Source organism: Dasypus novemcinctus, chromosome 4, assembly GCF_030445035.2.
Source record: "Dasypus novemcinctus isolate mDasNov1 chromosome 4, mDasNov1.1.hap2, whole genome shotgun sequence".
Taxonomy (NCBI): Eukaryota; Metazoa; Chordata; class Mammalia; order Cingulata; family Dasypodidae; genus Dasypus; species Dasypus novemcinctus.
This window is the reverse complement of record NC_080676.1, coordinates 19,869,953-19,878,113: the sequence shown is the minus strand read 5'-3', so window position 1 is coordinate 19,878,113 and position 8,161 is coordinate 19,869,953. Positions and strand designations below refer to the sequence as shown.

The window sequence follows — 8,161 nt, the reverse complement described above, 5'->3', positions numbered from 1 at the left end:
ACCATTGGCCAGAACTAGTCACATGATCTCACGACCGCAGGGAGGCCAGGAAATGCAACCCTCCTCAGGCTTGAAAGTGAGCAGAGCAGCTCTAATGAGACCCAGTGATCCTCAGACCAGACCAGCCAATTGTGATGACTAACATTCATGAGGCACCATTTGACCTAAACTTACTTGAGGCGATTGCAATCCACATATCTAAACTTCTTTGTGTTTTAGTCAGAGGAAATTGCTTTCAACATTTTGTTCCTAATTAATCTGCAACCCTTTCAAATTGTTTGTATGTTGAGGGAAAATCCTGGTGCAGGGTCCCAGGCCTGTCACAAACTTCTTGTTCACATCATCACCTTGACACTCGGGTGCCCCTTTTTTATTTTTTAAAAATTAATTAATTACTTAACTTTAGAATTCAGAAGAACTATCTTCCTGAAATACTTTTTATCCCCATTTAAAAAAATTTTTTTAAAAAGATACTTCGATTACATAAATGTTACAGAGACTATTTAGGGGATTCCCACACCTCCCACGTTTCCCCACATTAGCAATTTCTTTCATTAGTGTGGTACATTCATTGCAATTAATAAACACATTTTGGAACACTGCCACTAAATATGGATTATAGTTTACATTGTAGTTTACACTCTCTCCCATTCGACTCTGTAGGTTATGGCCTGTATCTGTCATTCTAATGTCATTTAAGAGAATTCCCAAGTCCTGAAATGCCCCGGTGTTACACCTATTTTTCCCTCTCTCTAACTCCAGAACATCCGTGGGTCACTGCCTCCACAACACTGGTATTTCTTCCGTTGCTAGAATCATAATAAGTCTATAGTAGAATACTAGTAAGTTTATTTTAGTCCACGGTTTGTTTCCCAATCCTGAGGACTCGGTATGGTGATGCCCACTCCCCCGTTAATTGAGGGGGGTGCTTCAATCCGTATATCCAACGGATGGGACTCTCCTGCTTGCAATTGTAGACGCTCTCAGTTCCTTGGTACGTTGTTTGTCCGTCATCTCCTCCCCGTCAGTTGTCCTGGGTGAGTCCATTGAACTGGAGAGTAGGTGCTGCAACTCCCTTGAGAATCAGGGCTCAGCTGGCACATGGACGGATGGGTGCTCCTTAAGAGGCCTCCCCAGCCCCAGCCCCAGGCTCCCCCCGCCTCCCCCGCCACCCTGGGAGCTGCGTGCATGCATCACTGTTTCAGTGCAGCCATACACAAGGGCACCTCATTGTTGGAAAGGAACTGCCTTCTGCCTGCCAAGGACAAATGCAGACACACAAAGCAGTATCAAGCAAGCCTTCACATCAAAGGAAAGCTTGCCTGGGCTTGCCAAGAGCAGGGCTGCCTCTGGACCTCTCCCTTCAGTCTCGTTAGTATTCTTCAGGGCCACAGGGACTGCTGGCTGCCCTGCCAAGCTGTCTCATTTACGGGCACTCCCGTTCACTCTGACACCTGAAGCTCAGGGCGCTCCCGGATCCTGGATTCTACCGCTAGGAACAGAGCAGAATGCTAAGTGTTTAACAACATTAAGGGATTAGCAAGGAAAAGCCATAGGGAATATTTACTCTGTGAACTCTCTTTGACTGGGAGACTAAATACTTTACTAAACCCGCTCATTGCTTCAATACAAAGGTAAGAAGTCCCTGCTGAAGGCCTCCGGGCAAACAAGCCCCGAGAAGAAAACTTACCTAAGGAGGAAGGAAGGATGAGGTTTTAAAAATATTATTTATTTTTTACCGTATCTATTTTAATTATTTATTTTATTTTATCTCCCACCCTTCCCCGAGATGGTTCTCTTGTCTGTCCACTCACCGTTTGCTCGCCCCTCTCCAGGAGGCACGGGGAACCAGACCGAACCGGGATCTCCCACTTGGAAGGTGAATGCCGAATGGCCTGAGCCACACGGCTCCGGGAAGGATGCTTTATGCCTCACAGATGATGAGGCCACCAGGATCCACGCTGAAAAAGAGACTGGCCGTCTGGGGCATTCAGTCCCAAAGGGTTGGAGTGGTGGTGGGCCAAACTGAAAATCCAGAGAGACTTCAAGTTCTACTTCAGAAACAACATAAGTATTCGGGATCTATTACTTTAAGGAGGGGGAAGTCTTTGTTTTTTAGGAGGATGAGAAAAAAAAAAATGGAAAAGGGGGAACAGACTGGGGCTGAAAGGATAGAACCTTTATCTTAGAAGACGGGTTAATACTTTCTGGATGCTGAAGAACTCTTTCGGAGGGAAATATTAATCATCAAGATACAGTGGAAGTTCAGACAACTTCTTTAAAAATCAAATTTTGTGAGAGCTGAAAGGGGACCCAAGAGACATTTTTTTCCAACTTATTTTTTGAGTGAAGAAAATCTGAGGCCAAGGAGGTCAAGGGACTTTTTGAAGGTCACGAAGTTGGATGGTGGCAAAGTGGGAGCTAGAACCTTTGAGCCCCTGACTTTGGGGCACGGGTTCTTAATTCACAGCATGGTGCAGTGGTGCTAGATCAGCGTGCACAGGTCTGCAGCTTCACCAAATATTCTATTTTTAACATGCTGACTCCAACCCTTTGACTAACATCTTCCACTGTGGCCAACCCTTCTGCACTGTTCCAGCAGCTTCCCGGAACAGTAATAATTAGAGCACACACACACAAGGATAGGGACCAGAGAAAATGTCACATTCTTAGTGGTGGGAGGAAGCAGAGATAGTGCTTTTATAGAATTTGCTACTTTTAGCACACTTCATAGGACCATGGGTTCTTAACCTGGGGTCTGTGGAGAGAGCTTAGGCATTCCACGGACGTGGGTGAGAAAAAAAAATAGCATCTTTTACTGAAAGGTGGCATTTCCTTAATTACGAATGTATGCAACAAACCACAACAGTACTTGCAGTGCTTGGACTTTGTCACTAATAGAATAACAGATATTTTCACATTACATCAGCTATTGCAGGTATCTTACAGTATCTACCCTCGTTACCACTTCGCAGTCATGGTATTTGTTAAATCTGTCACTAGAACTTAATGCATGCCATAGATGTTTATAAATATAAGTATAGTTCAATATCATGGGCTTCCTTAATGATTTTATGTTTTATTTTATGCATTTAAAGACATTTTTCTAAGAAAGGAACCGTAGACTTCAGTTGGCTGCCAAAGGGGCTCTTGGCACAAAGGTCAGGATCCCCCGGCGCGTGAGGGGTAGATGAATGCCAGGTTGCCCATGGAAGACCACAGCACTCTGTCACCCTGCGGGCTCAGAGTGACAGAGAGGCTCCCTTGTCATTTTGGGTTGGAGAGCTGCCAGTGTCTCTTGCCACAAACTGTGCTTTTAATTCCAGGGTACACCAGCCTTTGAAAGCTGGCATGACTATATTATAGAACGTGACAGAAAAGACTCCATTGTTTGGATTGTTATTAAAATTAAGGCTTGGTAGGGAGTTTATGATATTTATATATAAGAGGGTTGTCTCCACACATCATTCTGTTCTCATGAAAGTTGACTTTCCTGAGGGAGTCAGCACTGCAAAGCCCATTCAAAAGGAAATCAGTTTTTTCACAAGATGGCAAAAGTTGATTTGACGTGGCAAATAAATGTTCAGACTTAGTAGTAAGCAAAGAATGAAAAAGAATATTAAAGTGCCATTTTCCACTTTTCAGATAGGCCAAGAGTCTTACGGATGATAATTCTTAGGATTGCTAGGGGGGTAAAGAAATGAGCATTTTCATAAACTGCCCACAAGGCCAGGACTAGGCTTAAACTTTCTGGAAGGCCATTTGGGCACTATGTTTCAAGTACTTTTCGCCCAGTAATTTCACTTCTAGGAATTTATCCTAAGGATGGAACTACAAAGATGCTTGTTTAAGGATATTCATCAAAATATCATTTGTAACTGTAAAATTTGGAAACAATGGGAATGCTAACACTCTAAGTTCGGCTAAATAAATTATGTTATATCTGTAAGATGAACTGTTATACAGCCAATTAAAAAAAATCCATCTGAGAATATTTAATGGCATGAGAAAATGCATGGAAAATAATAGGTTTAAAATACAAGATATAAAACTGCCTGTGTCGAATAATTCCAGGTTTATTTTTTTAGATTTGGGAAATATGTGTTGTATTTCTATGCAGTATACTTACGTGCATATGCATATAGAATATGTTATGTGTAAAAAAACTGAAAGGAAATGTATCAAAGTGTTACTATTGGCAGTCCTTGGGTAGCAGTATTTCAGTTATTTTTATTTGCTTCTTTATACTTTTTTGTAATTTCTGACATTAGATAAAGCAGTAAGACATTGTTTGTAAAAGGATGAGCTGATGCCACATGAACTGATCTCTGTTTGCAGTGCCTTCTGGTTGCTCCAGACAAAAGTTTGTTTTGCCGGTTGCTACTGAGTGTTATTTTTCTCCTAACCTTTGCTCTCTTTCCCCACCATTAGCTTCCAGATGTCTGATTTAGCCAAGTTTTGGGCATTCTCTTCATGTGCATTCCCCTGCCCCCAGGTTTAACAGAAAATTCAGAAACTGCTTTAAACTGCTAATCTGATGGAGACAGTACCAACGTGAATGCCAACTCCAAACCTCTTGGCATAATGAAAAATAGTGCAATGGGGAATGTGAACTTTTTGTAAACAAAACAGGGAACTGGGCTTAAAATAGGGCGAGAATTTGAGGAGGCATCTGCTTCTCTTTCCCCCTTCACCTACGACTGCTTAGTCCAGTTGTGCTTGAGCTTTCTGGGGGTCAGGGGAGAAAAACAATTCTTGAGCAACTCAACCCTTTGCTGATATTTGGTTGAAAGTGATACATTTTCCACTTTGAGTGATGTTTAGCAGGTAAGGTGTAAATCAGCTGGAAAAATCATCTATTTGGATTGAAGAAAACATATTTTCTTTTGATTTTTCCTTGCAAGTGAGAAATAGGAAGGTAATTTTCTATTTGGGAATGTTTATTTTTCAGGGTCTATGACTTGCAATGACATTTAGGATTTTGAAAACACTAGAGTCCATACTCCATTCCTTCTCTCTTTCTTAAACTTGGATCGATTTTCTCCTGGGTGAAGTCTAAAATAATAAAAACTGAGAAACCGTTTACTCAGTGCCTCCTGTTGCATAGCAATCTAAACAAACAGGGCCCTTTCCTCTGTTATGAACTTCCAGTAACAAATTGCAAAGGTTGTGTTTAACAAGACGATTTCCAAGGCCTTTTTTTTTTTTTTTTTTTTAAAGAGAGGCAAAAGATTGCAGACGAAAAACTCAATTGACTTGACTTTTTAGTGACTCATTTCTCATGCTACTGCAGGGTTTAGAAAACTTTTTCATTTGTCGGGAGGCCAGAGAGACTGAGCTGGACACATGTATACCAAGCAGCCCAAAGCAGGAAAAATAACAAGAAGTAATAATAAGCATCCAGTGTTTAGTGTCTAAGCCTGTATCAACCTCCTGGGTTGGCTGTCTTTCATTTGCATGCCTGGGTCTCCAGGTCTTCTCCATCCTGTTTGCCGCCCAGGGAGGATGACCTGGGTGGACTGCGGGAGGGAGAAGAGTAAGATAAGGTATTTATTTTCCTGGCTCCTCCCTTGCCTGCTGAGCCCCGCGGATTGGCTGTCCTTCCACCCAGAGGCCGCAGCTCCTGCCAGGCAGCTGTTTCCATACAGCAACTTCCAAGGGTCCCAGGATTGATCCTGCCCTCTTGCCCCTTCAGCTCTAGTGGGGGTAAGAGATCCCTGTGCTTCCTATCTCCAGAGGACTACCTCTCCCTGAGGTAGGATACAGCCTACCCAGACCTCTGAAAAGAGCCGCTTTGTGAGGTCTCCTTAACCACTCCCTTTACAAAGTGCCGTCTGTTTCCTGCTTACCCTTTCCCCTGCTACCACCCTCAGGGAGACCATTGACGGCTCTTGTTAGGAGGACTGCAAGATGCCCCAACTGAACTTTGCTTTCCAGCTTAATCCATACATTCTTGCAAAGCAAATCCTCCTAAAACACTCAGTTGATGCCACACTGCCCATAGGAAAGTGTTCAACCTGTCATTTTAGGCTTTCCATAACTCTTAGCTTTGGTTGATATTCAACCTGTCATTTTAGACTTTCCAGAACTCTTAGCTTTGGTCGACCAGGGTATGCTGCATCCCTCTGATAGATCCTGCAGTTTTATGCTTCTAAGTGGTTGCTCATAAAAATGGGCCTGTACTACCCACTTCCAAATTTATACGCCTCTCTTAAGATCCTCCTCCAACCCCAACTCTTCCAGGTGGCATTCCTTCCCGGTGTCCCAGTTGGAAGTGGGCTCTTATAGCAATTACTTCCTAGGCAATATATCGGGAAATCAATCAAATATCACCTTGCCATACATCCTCTGGAGTCTTAGAAACATTATTTAAATTTAAAATTATTTGTCTTTTCAAAACTGTGAGCTTTGGCTGTAAGTTCTGACCATATTGAAAACTTGGACAAGTAATTAATCTGGCAGAGCCTCCCCTCACTCAAAAATGAAATGTGAGGAGAAGATGTAGCTCAAGTGGTTGAGTGCCTGCTTCCCACGTATGAGGTCCCGGGTTCGATCCCCAGTACCTCCTAAAAGCAAACAAACAAACAAATGAAATAATCAACTCTCCTTGGGGAGTGGATGTAGCTCAGCAGTTGAGTACCTGCTTCCTGTGTATGAGGTAGTCCTGGGTTCAGTCCCTGGTACCTCCTAAAAAAGACGGGGGGAGAGGGAAATGGTCATTGCAATATCTACCTTACTTGGAATTGTGAGAATTAATTTAACATATATAAAACTCTTACTATAGGTTATGGTAGATGACAGGCTCTTTTGCTTCTCTTTTTTATCTCTTTCCTCCAACAAGGGTCAAGACGAGCTAGCATTTATTGAGTGACGCGTACTTTTCTAAGTGTTTTACACATATTAATTTCTTCACAGCAACTCCTTGTCCTATTGTTATCCCTATTTTACAAATGGAGAAACTGAGGTGGAGAGGCTAAGAAACTTGTTCAAGATTTACCAGGGTATAAGATGGAAGTACTAATTCATAACTAGATTGCAGACTTTTCAAGGCAAAGATGTATCATATTCCCAGTTTCTTTCTATCTTTCTCATGGCCTAGCATGATGTCTTACATATAGTAGGTGTTCAGTAAATGCTGATTTGATTCCAAGAGGCAGAGGCAGTTAAGCGAGTGTTGCAATAGGCAGAGGGCCAGAAAATCCACATGGTCAAAGCAGCAGCTGCTTTCACGAAGTGAGCAGTAATATGCGCAGCTGAGAAAGAGCTAACACGCAAGGTCCTGCAACTCAAGAATGTAGCTGCCACTGGAAGACGGAGAGCCGCCAGCTGGGGGTGAGACAGGAAAGAGGAGAACTTGAGCTGGGAGGCCAGCAACGTGGAAAGCTCCACCAATGAAGACGGAACCCCTTTCTCATCAATCCTCCTGGCCTGGAAGGGACAGTAGATCTCACTCGATCCTGTGGTTACACCACTGAGGCATGTTTGAAAACACTCAGCCCCAAACTGTTGGGCCCTTTACCCCTGCTTTCTCACCTGAGCCAGCAAGCTCAGAGCTTCCAACGATTTCTGTTAAAAACACCCAGCTCCCGGGAATCCTTCTCCACCAACACAATTGTTGCTCATGCCAAGCAGAGGACATATGGCGGAACATCTGGGAGGGGGCAGACCGGTCAGGAGTGCTGGCAGGAGGCACAAGCTTTCATGATAATGGATGTGTCGCAGTAAATCATTTTGTAAATGTACCCTCCCTTTCTTGTTGCTTGACGGAACATAAACGAAGACGAATTAACCAAAGCACCACAATACTGCTTAAATATGCCAAAACTTGTGCCTGAAACATTTGCTGACATTTCCTTAAATATCTTTTTAATATCTTGGCCAGGTCAGGCATAGCAGTGGCATTACGGAGCTTGCAAATCAATGCCCCAGCTGTTTTGGTTTTTTAATAAAACTGAATGTGATCTATCTTAAATGATTGCTTTCCACCCCTTTCGTTTTTTACGGGGCTTTCAGAGGGCAGGGATGTGGACAGCCCTGAAGTCAGAACTTGGCTCTGAAAGAGGAGCTGTGCCTTGATGGTGAGGCGAGGGCGGGGAGCTGAAATCAAAAGTTTGCTGGATTACTGTGGTCATCTTTTCCTACTCCCCTTGCCTCACAAATC

General features: G+C 43.2%; 1 long non-coding RNA gene across 1 annotated transcript; it reads left to right on the top strand.

Moving 5' to 3' along the window:
• The first annotated feature begins 1,428 nt into the window (after window positions 1-1,428).
• On the top strand, window positions 1,429-4,879 carry LOC131278181 (uncharacterized). The gene is made up of 2 exons (XR_009185434.2): window positions 1,429-1,634; window positions 1,836-4,879. It is a non-coding gene; the product is annotated as an uncharacterized lncRNA (long non-coding RNA).
• The last annotated feature ends 3,282 nt before the right edge of the window (window positions 4,880-8,161 follow it).